This window comes from Kogia breviceps, chromosome 17 (assembly GCF_026419965.1).
Source record: "Kogia breviceps isolate mKogBre1 chromosome 17, mKogBre1 haplotype 1, whole genome shotgun sequence".
Taxonomy (NCBI): Eukaryota; Metazoa; Chordata; class Mammalia; order Artiodactyla; family Physeteridae; genus Kogia; species Kogia breviceps.
In genome coordinates this window covers 67,412,459-67,427,529 of record NC_081326.1, presented here as the reverse complement: position 1 = coordinate 67,427,529, position 15,071 = coordinate 67,412,459, and the positions used below count along the sequence as shown (strand labels likewise).

At 41.5% G+C, this 15,071-nt stretch overlaps 1 long non-coding RNA gene across 3 annotated transcripts in view; it reads left to right on the top strand.

Moving 5' to 3' along the window:
* LOC131743831 (uncharacterized) overlaps positions 1-15,071 on the top strand; it is a 97,685-nt gene that overhangs the window by 63,005 nt on the left and 19,609 nt on the right. The window contains exon 7 of one of the 3 annotated variants that reach the window (XR_010837572.1): positions 45-81. The exons of the other annotated variants lie outside the window; for them this stretch is intronic. This is a non-coding gene — a long non-coding RNA (uncharacterized lncRNA). Of the gene's footprint in view, positions 1-44; positions 82-15,071 lie in introns of those variants that run through there. 3 annotated transcript variants of the gene reach the window in all.

Genomic DNA, 15,071 nt, shown 5'->3' with positions numbered 1-15,071 from the left:
GGCTTTGGCCTCCCAAGCCTGATCTGGCTGTTCTCCTTACACAGGGTCCTGGTGACTGTTATCCCTGAAGAAGAAATGGCACATGTGCGTAGCTTTGTGGCCACTTGGTTGCGTGGCTGTCTGCGAAGTTAGCTGGAAAAGAGAACAGATGAGGACGGAGTTGTAAGATCAGGCAGACAGGTTCAGAGCCCCTCTTTTCCATCCCGACAGAGAGGTCCAGGTGAGAGCACGTTATGTGGACAGAGATAAGGACTTGGGTCAAGAGTATCATTTTGCTATTTCCCACATTCTTGGGCAAGTTATTATTTTTAGTTTCCCCCATGACTTATGAAGTGGTAGTCTCTTGTAGCTGTATAGAATTTTGGATATCACCAAGGGCTCTAACTGTTATTAGCTAATATGGTCCTCTCAATTCTGGAAGGTCGGGGAAGGTCTAATTATCTCATTTTACAGACAACCCCTCCCCACCAAGATTCTGAGAATTCAAGTCATTTGAGGTCACAAAGCTAGTAAACAGCAAAGATGGAATAAAAATTCCACTTCTTGTTTCCTAACCCTCTAAAATTTCAAGAATCTCTTAGGTATTCAAATCTAATTTATTGACATTGAAGTGGAGTAACCAGTGATAACCCTCCCAAGGAAAGATTTTCTTAAAAATTTTCTTAAAAATTTTCTAAAAATTTCTTAAGATGGAGGAAGGACATAAAGACAATGGTTGACTGGGACAGCTGAATCCTGAGTTACATTTCTTCATTCATTTCAAAGATTTTTTTTTGGCGGTACGCGGGCCTCTCACTGTTGTGGCCTCTCCCGTTGCAGAGCACAGGCTCCGGACGCGCAGGCTCAGCGGCCATGGCTCACGGGCCCAGCCGCTCCGCGGCACGTGGGATCTTCCCGGACCGGGGCACGAACCCGCGTCCCCTGCATCGGCAGGCGGACTCTCAACCACTGCGCCACCAGGGAAGCCCTCAAAGATTTTTTTTGAGCGTCTGCTTTGTGCTGTGAGCTCTTCTAGGTATTTAAATTTTAGGTCCTATGGCACCTGGATATTGAAACATCTTTGTGTGGTAGGGAAGGAGGTCTTTCAAGTCCTGGAAAAGTTAACCATCCCACGTGGTTTTCATTGTGGTCAGTCAACAAACCCTAGCGTGTCTGTGATTACCAGAAAAAGCTATGCCTTTGTTCATGCTGTTCCTGCCACGTGCTGCCCTTTGAAGACTTAACTTGAACACTCCCCGCTACCTCGGATGAAAACTGCCGTGATACCTCATCACTTCCCAGAGAATTGACCACTATCAGCTCTTTGAACCCTGCGGACACTGTCACATACCTGCAGTTCTTCCTCACTTTGGCTTACGTGTCTGTTTCTCTCTACCAGGCTCTGAGCATCTTGAAGGAAGAGATAGTATCCATTCAGAAAATTTTGTAGAGTATCGAAAAATATAAACAATCTAGAGAAAACCATCATTAACATTTTCATACGTTTCATTATATTACTGTCTAACACATACTTAAATATATCATTTTTCTAAATCTGAAATCATATGGCTTTATTTCCTTTCTTCTAACAAAGATGAATTTTCTCCTATATTTTGATGCTTCTTAAACTGGGACACGTTTTACAAAACCAATGTTACATTATTGTTAATATTACAGTGTCTGTCAATACCCCAAGTTGATGTTAAATAGATGGTGAGTTTTAAATTGCTGCTCTCTAGAATTGAGAGAATACTATGTGTACATATACCATACTTTCCCATATATACATGTATACATAGTGTTTTCTCAAATAAACATATGTGTGTGTGCATATATTTATATTCTGTAGTGTGTGTTGACCATATTATGTTGCGAGCATTTTCTCATGACAGGAAATGTTCCTTGAAAACATAACTTTTAAGGGCTGACCAGAATTAAATGTGTGGGTGAACCACACATTCTTTGATTATTCTTAGCCCTTTGAGCTCTTCCCAGTTTTTGTTAATATATGTATGTAGTTCTATGATGAACATCCATGTGCATGTATCTGGTTTTATTTTTCAAATAAATTCGAGAAGTAGCATCGCTAGGCAAGGCAAATGTCTTTTTAATTGACCACAGAACAGGGTCTAAGCAGCTCCTATCCAGACCCACTGGCCTTATTCTGCCCCAGTTCTACCTTCGAGGAGCACGAAGAAAGATAGATAGTTACATGCCCCTCGGTGGCTGCCAGAGGGCACTTAAACCTTCTTTTGCAAAAAGTATGTCAGCAATTTAAAGAAACACATTCCTTCTTCTATAAAAGACAAAATAAAAAAGTAAGATTTGAGCAAAACTGTTGCACGGTGACCGTATCCTTGAACCCAAGTTATTTTAGTCCTGAATGCTACAAGCTCAAAGTTGAGTCTTGAGTGCTGAGTCCTTGAGTCCTGAATGCCATATGCTCAAAAGTATCCAAAACTCTGATGTGAGGCGGGTTGGAGACTAACCCATCCAGACTGACTTGGACCAAGGAAAAATCATAAAACGAGAGCAGCTTTCATGAAAGCATGTTCCAGTCCAGCTTTTAAACATGAAGTCAACACCTTCTGTGTGTTGGCACCGTGCTGGCTCTGGAGATGCCATGATGACCAAGATTCAATTCTTACCTTCAAGAGGCTCAGAGACTAGTAGTAGAGTGCAACTGGTAAATACATGAGTTCAAGAAAGTGTCACCATTGTTTTGTTGGGTTTACACATAACAGCAAGGGCAAATAGGAGGAAAAATAAACTGCAGATGTGAGAAGAGGAGGTTCAGGAAAGATTCACAGTGAAGTATGAGCTGAGTCTGGAAAGATGCTGAAAAAATTTGATATATATATATATTTTTTGGTTCGTTTCTTCCTTACTAGTACCAAACACTCCCTTTATAATTTTTACTGGAGGTTCAATTATGCTGTGTCCAGGGAGGACACTTTCATACCCATCCCATTAAGCTGCTGGCCTGAGGGGAAAGGCAGGCCATTGGAGGACTTTTTTGGGGTGGGTCAGTGAGAGTAAACCTGAGCGGAGCTCAGGCTGGGGATGGTACCGATTAAGGAATCTGATTCAATGGCCTCTTCTTGCAGGATGGCAGGATTGCTCCTTCGCCAGCATATTTGTTTTCTGTCATAATTCAGTTTTGCTAAGAAGGCAGAAAGGGAGAGAGAAACTTTCTGGAAAATGCCCCTGAGATGTGGGAGCAGATGTGAACATTAGTCTGAACAGTTTACTGAGCCACCGCTAGGGGGTCACAGCCAGTGACTTAGTAGGATGAGACCTTCCTCATTCAGAGGTCACTTATCTGGCCACATTGGCTATGTGACAAACATCTGAGAACCAGGAAACGGGCAAAAAAAAAAAAAAAGACTCAGAGATGTCAAAGCCAGAGAGTCAAAAAGGCCATGGAGTAGAGGAAAGTACTTTCTTTCTGTATTTGGTGCAGAACTTATTTTTTCTTACTTCAGAAACAGTTCTGGGACTTCCCTGGAGGTTCAGCGGTTGAGACTCTGTGCTTCCAGGGCAGGGGGCGCAGGTTTGATACCTGGTCAGGGAACCAAGATCCTGCATGCACTGTGGCACGGCCAAAAATAAGTAAAGAAAGAAAGAGAGAACTTAAGAAACAGTTCTAACTTGGCAACCTCATTTCCCAATACCTAGCCGATTAGATACAGAAAATTGAAAGTGTGAAGAGGAAGGGGCTGCAAATTCAGCTCAAGCTGCATAAAATCCAGAGACCCTGATATTGACCAACCAGGAAAAAGCAGAGAAAACTTCTCTGGCCATCTTCTGGCATTTCATGCAAAGACAGCAGTGTGTGCTATTGGTCACTAATTCCCTTGGCTGTTGCAATGCAATGAGGGTGGACCCTTGGTCACTGAACAGGACTAAAATTATGTTTAATGCCCTCAATTTACATAGCCAAGAGAGACAAGACACTTTTCCTTCCAAGATAACGAAGATATTTAATTCACATTGAAAAGGTTTTTTTTTTTTTTTTTTTATAATTGGGAAAACCCTTTCATTTGAGATTCTTCTTTCTTGATAAAACTAGGTTAAAGAAATACTACTATCTCAGAAGGCAGCTATTATCAAGGGGTAAAGTGGAACTCATCTGTGTGTTGGGAGTGAGAAAGTAGTGAGTGCAAAAAAGGGAAAGAGGGCTTCCCTGGTGGCGCAGTGGTTGAGAGTCCACCTGCCGATGCAGGGGGCACGGGTTCGTGTCCCGGTCCGGGAGGACCCCACGTGCCATGGAGCGGCTGGGCCCGTGAGCCGTGGCCGCTGAGCCTGCACTCCACAATGGGAGAGGCCACAACGGTGAGGGGCCCACGTACCACAAAAAAAAAAAAAAAAAAAAAAAAAAGTGGGAAAGAAAGGGGATATTAGATATATTAGATATAATCAACCCTGAGTGGTGAGTTATGGCTTCATATAGATTTCCAGCGAGCAGAGGGGAAGATGAGTTTGGAGATGTTAACAGAGGTCAAGTCATGGAGAATACCAGTTACTTCCTTGTCTGCACTTAGCATTGTTTTGTTAATTTTAGACATTCCAGTGAATGTGTGATGGTGTCCATGGTGATCGTAATTTGCATTTCCATGATAAGTAATACTTTTGAGCATTTTTTCTTGTACTTATTGGTCATTTGTATATTTTGTGATGCATCTATCTTCAAATGTTTCACCGCCCACCCCCACACCAATCTGGCTGTTTTGCTTATTATTGAGGTGCACAGTTCTTTATTTCTGAATACAAATCCATTGTCAGATATATGTGTGGTGAATGTTTTTTTCTAGGCTTGCCTTTTCATTTTTCTCAATGGTGTCTTTAAAAAGCAGGAGTTTTAAATTTCGATGGAGTCCAATTTATCGATGTTTTTCCCCTTATGCCTTATTTTTTTCCCTAAGAAGTCTTTGCCTCACTCAATGCTACAAAGATTTTCTCTTACGTGTTCGTCTAAAAATTTTATAATTTTAGTATTGCGTTTAGATCTATAATCTATTTCAAATTAATTTTTGTGAAAGGTGTGTGATCAATGTTAAGGGTAATTTTTCCCCAGGTGAATATCCAGTTGTTCTAACACGATTTGTTGAAAAGACTACTCTTACTGTTGAATTACCTTGGCTTCTTGGTCAAACACTAATTAACCAGTTCAAGGATCCGTTTATTAACCCTCTTCTCCTCTTTGATTTCCATCTATCCTAATGCCAGTATCACACTGTCTTGATTAATGTAAATTTATAATAATTCTTGAACTTAGATATTGCTAGTCTCCAACTGTGTTCTTTTGCAAGATTGCTGACTATTCCAGTGCTTTGAAGTTTTAGTATAAATTATAGAATCATTTTGTCAGTTTCTACAAACAAAAAAGCCTGCTAGGATTAAGACTGGAATTGTGCGATTCTGTTGATTAGTTTTGGAGGAATGGCCATTTTAACAATATTGAACCTTGCAATCCATGAAAATCAGCACATCTTTCTATTTATTTAGGTCTCCTTTAAATTATAGTCTTCAGTGTACAGGTCTTGCATATAGTTTAAATTGATCCTTACGTGTTTCATATTCACGATACTATTGTAAATGGTATTTTAAAAACTTCACCTGCAGGTGTATAGAAGTACAACTTATTACTATTTTCTTAATGTGACTTCCTACCCTGTAACCTTTCTAAACTCCGTTATTAGTTCAATAGCTTTTTTTTTTTTGTAGATTCTTTAAGATTTTCTTCACATATGATCAGGCCATCTGTAAATAAAGACAATTTTACTTCTCCCTTCCCAATATGTTTGCCTTTTGTTTCTTTGTTTACCTTATAGCACTGCTTGAGACATCCGGTAAAATTTTGATTAAAAATCATGAGAGTTGGGACTTCCCTGGCGGTCCGGTGGTTAAGACTCCGTGCTTCCAATGCATGGGGTGTGGGTTTGACCCCTGATGGGGGAACTAAGATCCCACATGCACTAAGATCCCAAAAAGTGAAAAAAAAAAAAAAAAAAAAAGGTGAGAGTAGATATTTTTGCCTTGTTCCCAAATTTAGAGATAAACATTAATCATTCATTATTGTGTACGATGTTAGAATAGGTTTTTCATAGATGCTCTTTATCTGCTTGAGGAATTTCTTCTAATCTCAGTTTGTTGAGAGTTTTTTATCATCAGTGGGTTTTGGCTTTTGTCAAATGCTTTCTCTGTACCGATTGAGTTGGCTCTATGGGGTATTTTTGCCCTTTATTCTACTGATATGGTGAGTTGCATTGATTAATTCTGAATCTTAAAGGAGATTTGAATTCCTAGGTTTGGCTGTTGGCACATCCTGTTTTAAATTCCTACCATGGTCCTGACCCCTTTTTAATGTGGCTATAAGATTGCTTATGTTTTGAATCCTAAAATTTCACACGTGACGTGAAATGCTACTACTTGTTAGGAAAGAAAGAGACCATGTTGAGCTAGCTATACCTTCTCATCATCACCGTAGCACTCGGTTACTCTTTAGCATGTACATTTTACACCAAATTACAACGGTTACTTTCCTTTTTTACTTGAGTATCTTCCCTCACTAGATTTGAATTTTCTAAGAGCTGAGACTTTGTCTTTTTCATTTTGGTAACCCTGATGCGAAATACATGATAATAGGAAGAAGGCGAATAATAGCTGTGAAGCGGTGCTTTGCCTCTATTACTTCTAATCCTCCCCGGACTGTACTAGGTTGCCCTTCTTAGCCCCTTTAGCAGATCCCAGGTCACCTAGCTGCTATGCACAAATCCATGACTTGAAGCTTGTTCTCCTTCCTCCTTGTTACAGAATCTCTCACATGGTAGGCTATTAAAGGATTAGTTATTGGCTGGAGGAGCAAATGAATGAATGAATGAAAGTAACCTTTCCCCCTTTTTTTGTTTTTCGTGAATGGAGCAGGTCCCCCTAATGAGAAAAAAGTCAGCTTGGAGACTGGCCTGTTGGCAAGGCATGAGAGAAGGGGAAAGGAGGAGTGGGCGCTCTGGCTAAAAAAGAGAAAAGGAAGTATAAGCTATAAATTTACTTGACAGGGTTGCATCTCTGCGGCTTAGGCGTTGGGCACTTCATCTTGGCACTATTATTATATAACAGGAGGATGGAGAAATGGCCGGAAAGTATTGCTTCCTATTACATAACTTTTACTATGTGCCTGACAGCCTTTCTGATAATGAGAGAACAGAAAGTATGCCTCTCTCTGAGTGGAAGGCTTTCGAGCCGCTTGCAGTGGAATTCGCCTGGTCTCGAGCCGTTTAGAGCGTTAGAGAAGCCACTGATTTCCTCAGGCTGTCTCCCCGGTCCCGTGTCTCTGCACCCCCTTCCCCAGGAAATGTGTTATATTCACATTCCTTAGAATCACTTTTAAGATCTTCGAAGCATGTCGTCCTGTAGAACCAAAAGAGGGATTTCTGGTGGAGAATGCACTTGCATAGTTGAGTTTTGTCCCTGGCTCACCCCGGCTGAGCTGGGCCATGTCTATGTTTTGTTTCCTCCTAGTTTGGTGTTTTGGTGATAAGAAATTGGAACAGTCTGAATAGTTCCTACTTGTCTGCTTGGCGTGTTTCACAACACTGTGTGATACAGTAGGCATGACCTGGTGACTCTGTGGTGGCCTCTTAGATGGCTCTGAGTGGGCCCACCTTGAAGTCAGTCAGTGTCAACCTGCAGAGCCCCCAAACCACTGGCTTTCTGTCTGCGCCACTCCTTTTTGACCTTCACAGAGTCTGTTCTTTGCCCGGCAGTTGTTCTCTGTTGATACATCAAGCCAAACGAACACAGGCTGGAATCCTTCAAGGTCTTTCCCCTCCGTGCAGTCCTGCAGCAACTTCTGGTGGTTCTACCATCTCTTTGCAATCCAACCCCTTCTTACTCTCTGCCCTGCTACTTCCATATGCAAGCCGCCTCCCTGCTTTTCCTCCTTTCACTTTTGCATCTCTAGCATTGATTTACCAAGCAGCGGCTGGAGTCAATATTTTCAAACTTGTAAATTAAAGCATGCCATAATGCTGCGAAAAATCCTCCAGATACTTTCGACCCCAATTAGAAGATCCCACCTCCTCTTCACGCCCTTAATATCCACAGGATCTGGTCCTGTTCGCCCTTTGACATTATCGTCTATCTCCCTTGTTCCAGATATGCTGGTCTTCTCTTCCCCAGACACACTTGGTCTTAGGCTCTTTGTTATAGCTCTTCGTATTACTTGGAAAACTCTTTCTCGGGATCCTGGCATGGCTAGTTCATCAGCATTCTGGCCTCACCTCAAATGTCTTCTCCCGTGCTACCCACTCTAAAGCTTTCTCTATCTTATTAATTATACTGCTTTATTCTATTCATAGAACCTACGTTTATCTCCAGACTTTTGTTCCTCTCCATTTATTTCCATGTTTATTGTGTATCTCAGGGGTTGGCAATGACTGCGGGTCAGATCAATCCTGCCTGTTTTTGTAAATAAAGTTTTATTGGAATGCAGCCATACCCATTTGTTTACATATTTCTAGCGGCTGTTTGGCTCTGTAAGTACAAAGCTGGAGTTGTGACAGACATGTTGGCCTCCAAAGCCTAAAATATTTATTTTCTGGCCCTCCACAGAAAGCAGTGTGGACCCCAGCTCTCTCTCCCAACTAGTCTTGTTCACTGGTGAGTCCCCGGATGTTCCAGGTGCATGGTGGTACTCAATAAATATTCATCGAATGAATTTAATGAATGAGGGGACACAGGATGTTGTGACTGGTTTTGACTCTAGGTGTGTAAGTCTTTGGAGCCCATATATCTTGCAGGCAGAAGAACTAATATGACCATTTGTGTGTGTGCGTGCACGTACATATTTGCGTGTCTGGGGATGAGAAGGCAAGGAGGCAAGATGGACATGGGGCAGGTTTTGCATCCATACAGCTCAGCATTCCAAACCTGGCTCTGTCACTTAGTATCTACATGACTTTGGAAAAAGTATTCAACTTCTGTGCTTCAGTCTCTTTATCATAAAAAGGAGAAAGCGATGCCTACCTTTGCTGGTTCTAGTGAGCATTTTAGAGATAACACTGGCTGACTTTAGATGCACAGCCAAGGCTGTGGCGTGCATAGCAGACTGCGATTTGCCTTCTTGAAGTAGTTTGAAAGAACGGAGTAGGGGGGGGGAGTCTAAAGAACAGCACCGACATTACGGCAGTTCAGTTCCATTCAGTCCATGGACCCCGTGGATGTTTATTAAGTGCCTGTGCCTTCCAGGCACTATGCTGTGTTCCAGGAATGTAGACACCATCTGAGAAGAGCTTAACAGCCCTCACGTTCTCAGGTGCCTAGTATATGCACAAGGCCAAGTGCTCCGAGCTGGGGAATGCAGAGACCAGCAAGACGCGGTCCCACCCTCGCAGGCCTTCTAATCTTACAGAAGAGATCACAGGAGTTCACCTACCGCACCTTAGCAGTGGAAGGTTGTAAGAACCACAAGAGATACGCAGATGCCAAAGAAGATCTACAGGAGGGTCTGGGACCGCATCAAGTTTATTTTTAGGTTCCGACAGAGAGGCCTACAGTAATGTCAGCCTTTTTTCTTTAGATAATTTCCAGTCCCCTCTGATTTTTTTTTTTTTTTTTTTTTTTTTTTTGCGGGCCTCTCACTGTTGTGGCCTCTCCCATTGCGGAGCACAGGCTCTGGACGCGTAGGCTCAGCGGCCATGGCTCACGGGCCCAGCCGCTCAGCGGCATGTGGGATCTTCCCGGACCGGGGCACGAACCCGTGTCCCCTGCATCGGCAGGCGGACTCTCAACCACTGCGCCACCAGGGAAGCCCTGATTTTATTTTTAAATGGACTTTATTTGTATATTATGTATTCTGATATTTCAAATCTTACGTTTTTGCCCGTTAGGTGAACAATATATATTTAACGAAAACAATCATAATACAGAAGTTTAATTTTAGACTTTTAAGGGGAAGATAGGCAAACACGTGATTATTGGTAGCATACTAATTTTATTTTTTCTTATGTGGAAAGAAATCTGAGGATCGGCTTTGGGTGTTAGTTCATTAGTCATGCGTGGCTCAATTCGGCAGGCACATCTCCACCTGTGTCTTTCACTCCAGGTTTTGTGTATTAACTGAGGGATGAGTAAGCCTGAACATAGAGACACTGAAGAAACCTCAGTCATCCTTCTGAGAACGTATTAAATAACTCGTAGATACAGTGCTAGGACTTGAAGATACAGAGACGAACAGTCAATATTTTAAAGCTCTGAGTTCTGTGCTCATCAAATGCTATGTACATTTCTTATGAAAAAATAAGAAAAATATGAAAACTAAGCAGCTCTCATCTCTCAGCCATTCACTGAGCACAAACTCTGCCTGAGACACCAAAGTTTGGAACGATAATCAAACATGATCCCTGTCCTCTGGGAGCTTTTAGTTTTGTGGGGATATTGATTAGTGAATAGTCACTTGCTGTGGATTTTTTTTTTTTAGTTTTATGATTGAGAGTCAGTGTATTGTAGGTTCAAATCCCGGGCCCACTCCTGCTAATCTGTTTGACCAGAGGCAAATTACTTAATCTTTCACTACCTCAGTTTTTTAATCTATAACATGAAGATAATAATAATGACTGACTGTTAGCATTATTGAGGGGTTTGCAGGAGAAAGAACAGTGCTCAGCACATGGCAGGTGGTCAACAAATATACTGAGATGGTAGAAGGAATCGTGGTGCTAAAGGAATATAATGTAGAGGGTGGAATGCCCAAGGGTGGGTTCTCCACTTTTCAGAAAGGACCTTTCCTAAAATTTCCCCTTGCAATCTAAGAATGATTTTGCCTCACCTGTATTGGATTGATCCTCTGTGACATCTATTCACTCATGCTCCCTGGTTTTTTTTCTCTCCTTCACTGAATTTCTCAGTCCAATGAGTCTAACATATTTCTGATTTTGCCTGCTGGGGGACATCTACAGCACTGACATTGCAGCTATTCATTTTTTAAATGTTTCTTTAAAATTAATTAATTAATTATTTATTTTTGGCTGTGTTGGGTCTTCATTGCTGCGCACGGGCTTTCTCTAGTTGTGGCGAGCGGGGGCTACTCTTTGTTGAGGTAGGCGGGCTTCTCATTGCAGTGGCTTCTCTTTGTTGTGGAACACGGGCTCTAGGCCCGTGTGCTTCAGTATGTGTGGCACACGGGCTCAGTAGTTGTGGCTTGCAGGCTCTAGAGCACAGGCTCAGTAGTTGTGGTGCATGGGCTTAGTTGCTCCGCGGCATGTGGGATCTTCCCAGACCAGGGCTCGAACCTGTGTCCCCTGCATTGGCAGGTGGATTCTGAACCACTGCACCACCAGGGAAGTCCTGCAGCTATTTTTTAAAAATTGAACTTTTTAACTGTGTCATTCAATTTCCATTAATAGAGTCATTGGAAACTTGAACATTTCCCTCAGAGGTGGAGGAGATTGCAGGTAGCATACTATATTTCACTTTGGATATTCAACTGATAGAGTAACAGTAAAGTATGTTAGCTTCAATCATAGTTTATGAAACCATAGGGAGACACGGTGATTTTCACATCCCGTACAATTGGGTGCAATATATTTGTAGCTAGCAACAGATAGAGCAGACAAAATTCATTGGGTTGCAACTATGTGCCAAGTTGTACGGAAGTCACTGAGGATAATGTGACTGAGACATTTTATGTCTCCTGCCTTCATGGTAATGCAAAGAGAAGTCGAGTCCTTACTGTTTTTTGGGAAAAAAGAATCAAACAATACTAAATTAATAACTCCTGTGTTGGGACTCATATGTAACTTTAAAATTCAATTCAATCCAATTCAATTCAGTTCAGTTCAGTTCAATTCAACTCACTTTTTCTTGATAATCTAACCTGATCCACTTTGGGAGTGGTCCCATTAGAGGCCAAGACCTACTCTTTTTTAAAAAAATTTTTTAAATGTTACTTTATTAAAAAAAATTTTATTGAAGTATAGTTGATTTACAATGTTGTGTTAGTTTCAAGTGTACAGCACAGTGATTCAGTTATACATATATATACTCTTTTTCAGATTCTTTTTGATTATAGGTTATTATAAGATATTGAGTATAGTTCCTGGTGCTATACAGTAGGTCCCTGTTGCTTATCGATTTTATATACAGGTATATGTTAATTCCAAACTCCTAATTTATTCCCCCCTTTCCTCTTTGGTAACCATCAGTTTGTTTTCTATGTCTGTGAGTACATGGCTTATTCTTGATCAAAATTTCTCCACTGTAAGTTAACTGTCTCTCTCTTTCAATACCCTATTCTTTGGAAGTGAGCCCCTAAACTCAGCCTACACTCAAGGAGAGAGTAATTAAGCTCCACCTCCTAGAATGGGGAAGACCTACGTATATTAGCAAAGGTAGTTATTAATACAAATTTTTCTTGACCACAAAAGAATCATACTGGATGTGCTTTTCTGTAATCTTCTGGTTTCTTCTTAATAATATAGCCTGAGTGGATTTTCACATCAAATATTCCTCCACACCATGACTTTTCATAGTTCAGGTTTCAGTTGTCTGAATATATCAAAATTGAATCCATTTATTAATTTGGACATTTCAATTGTTTCCAGTTGTTTTTCCTGGATATTATGAAAATCACTTATTGACATCCTTCAGCTAAATCTTTGTACAGTTATGTTTTTCAAGGTAAAAATCTAATTAACATAGATGTATCAAAGCATATGCATGTTTAAAAATTTGCAGGTATATATTGTCAAATTGCCCCCTAGAAAAATTATGTCACCATTACCTGCTATGTTCTGCTGATGTCTCCTGAGCATACCTGGTGGGTATGCTGGTGGGAGCCAGTTAGGGAGGATGCGCTGAGCAGATGTGTGCCGGGCTGCCATTATTAAGGGCAGCTTAAAAAAGAGGAGTTGAAGGGGAAGGCTGAACCCTGTTTCTTATTTACCACCCCCAACATCATTTATTAATGCTAAACATGGTACCTTCTTTTTTTTTTTTTTTTTTTTTTTTGCTACGCGGGCCTCTCACTGCTGTGGCCTCTCCCGCTGCGGAGCACAGGCTCCGGACGTGCAGGCTCAGCGGCCATGGCTCACGGGCCCAGCCGCTCCGCAGCACGTGGGATCTTCCCGGACCGGGGCACGAACCCGTGTCCCCTGCATCGGCAGGCGGACTCTCAACCACTGCGCCACCAGGGAAGCCCCATGGTACCTTCTTGTCAAGAACGACCGCCCCACAACTTATTTACACATTAAAAAAAATCTTACTAAAATATGTATTGCAAAATAAAACACACATAGAAAAAGATGCACAAAACAAATTTCACTATTATAAAAATTTTAAAGTGGATATACATATATATGTATACGCACACACATATGTATAAAACTCTATCCATACCGATGGTTATTAGGAAAGGGAAAATCAATTTCTTTTGCTGTCTGTGCCCATATAGTCCATTGCCAGTGTCCCAGAAGTCTATCCTGAATCCCTTCCAGATCATCCCCCCTTTCCCTGGAGATAACTATTATTCTGTCTTTCATGGTAATCACTTCCTTGTGACTTGTTATTTTTAAAGTTATAAACAAGATGCATGCTCATGGCAAGAAAAACAAACAATATGGAAGTGAGCATTTAACATTTCCCTCAGCACCCATCCTCTTCCCAAGGAGAGCAGCTGTTAACAGGGTGGTTTATTATATCCTCCTAGGTCAATGTCGGCCAACAGAATGGCGATGCAATGATGACAAGTTCTATTTCAGCGCTGTTTAATGCAGTAGCAACAAGGCACATGTTAATAATGAGCATTTGAAATGGGGCTAGTGTGACGGAAGAACTGAATTTTAAATTTTATTTCATCTTAATTAAAGTTTTAGTAGGTGCATGTGGCTAGTGGCTACAATATTGGACAACACAGTTGCATATTTTTGAAACACTTTCTCACCTGCTGACATACTGGATCCTCTCAGCATCTTACACGTGAGGAAATGTACATCTTGGTGAGATGAAGGATTAGCCTCAGGTCTCCCAGCTAGCAGTTACAGAGGTCCCTTCTTGATGTCATGCCTAGAGCCCTTTCCACACTGCCCTTCTAGACACAATCAACACCACCACAAAGGCCAGCTGTGCAGGCGATTTTTTTTTAAAAGCATCTATCTCAGCCTACCGTCTCAGCTAGAATTTGAGCTGCCCACTCAAGGTTCTCTGTGGTTTGTTTTCAAAAAGGATGGGGTAAGTGTGATGCTTCCTCCCCCCAATGACCTTTTTTCTCTGGGTCTACATTTCCATGAGCTGTTTTTGAAAGCTAAATTTTGTATAGACTCGTGTTATCACCAAAGTGATCTTACTTTTAAAAATCATTGTCTCTTTTTTCTTTTGAGATGGAAGAATAAAAACAAAAAGGAGTACAGTTCCTGTCTGAGCTTGGATTAAATGATATATTTTAAAATCATGGCTCATGACCTTTTTTAACATTTTCTTTTATTTATTATTTATATTTGGCTGTGCTATGTCTTAGTTGCTGCATGTGGGATTTTCGTTGTGGCACACTAGATCTTTAGTTGCAGCATACGGACTCTTAGTTGTGGCATGTGAACCCTTAGTTGCAGCACGTGGACTTCTTAGTTGCGGCACGCGTGCGGGATCTAGTTCTCCAACCAGGATCGAACCCGGGCCCCCTGCATTGGGAGCACGGAGTCTTACCTACTGGACCACCAGGGAAGTCCCTCATGACCTCACATTGAAGGAACTTGGACCAGGAGTCACCAGATGTGAGTCCTGGTCCCAAGTCGGCCCTGGTAGCGTGTAGGGGTCATCTGAGTAATAACTTGGTGAATTACAGACTTAGCAACTGCTTAGGAGAGCCCCAGAAGCACCATCTAAAACACTTAGGGTGAAGGTACTTCATATTTATAGATTCCCATCCTGTGCATAATTTCTGTTGCTCTTATCACACAATTGAAATTGTCTCCTCATTGGACAAGAAGGCAGAGGTGGTGTAACACTTACCTTGGTAACCTTAGCTCTTTGCAAAATCACTTGCCCAGAGCAGGTGCTGAAATTTATGTTCAATTGAAAGAAAGAGGAAAGGAAGGGAG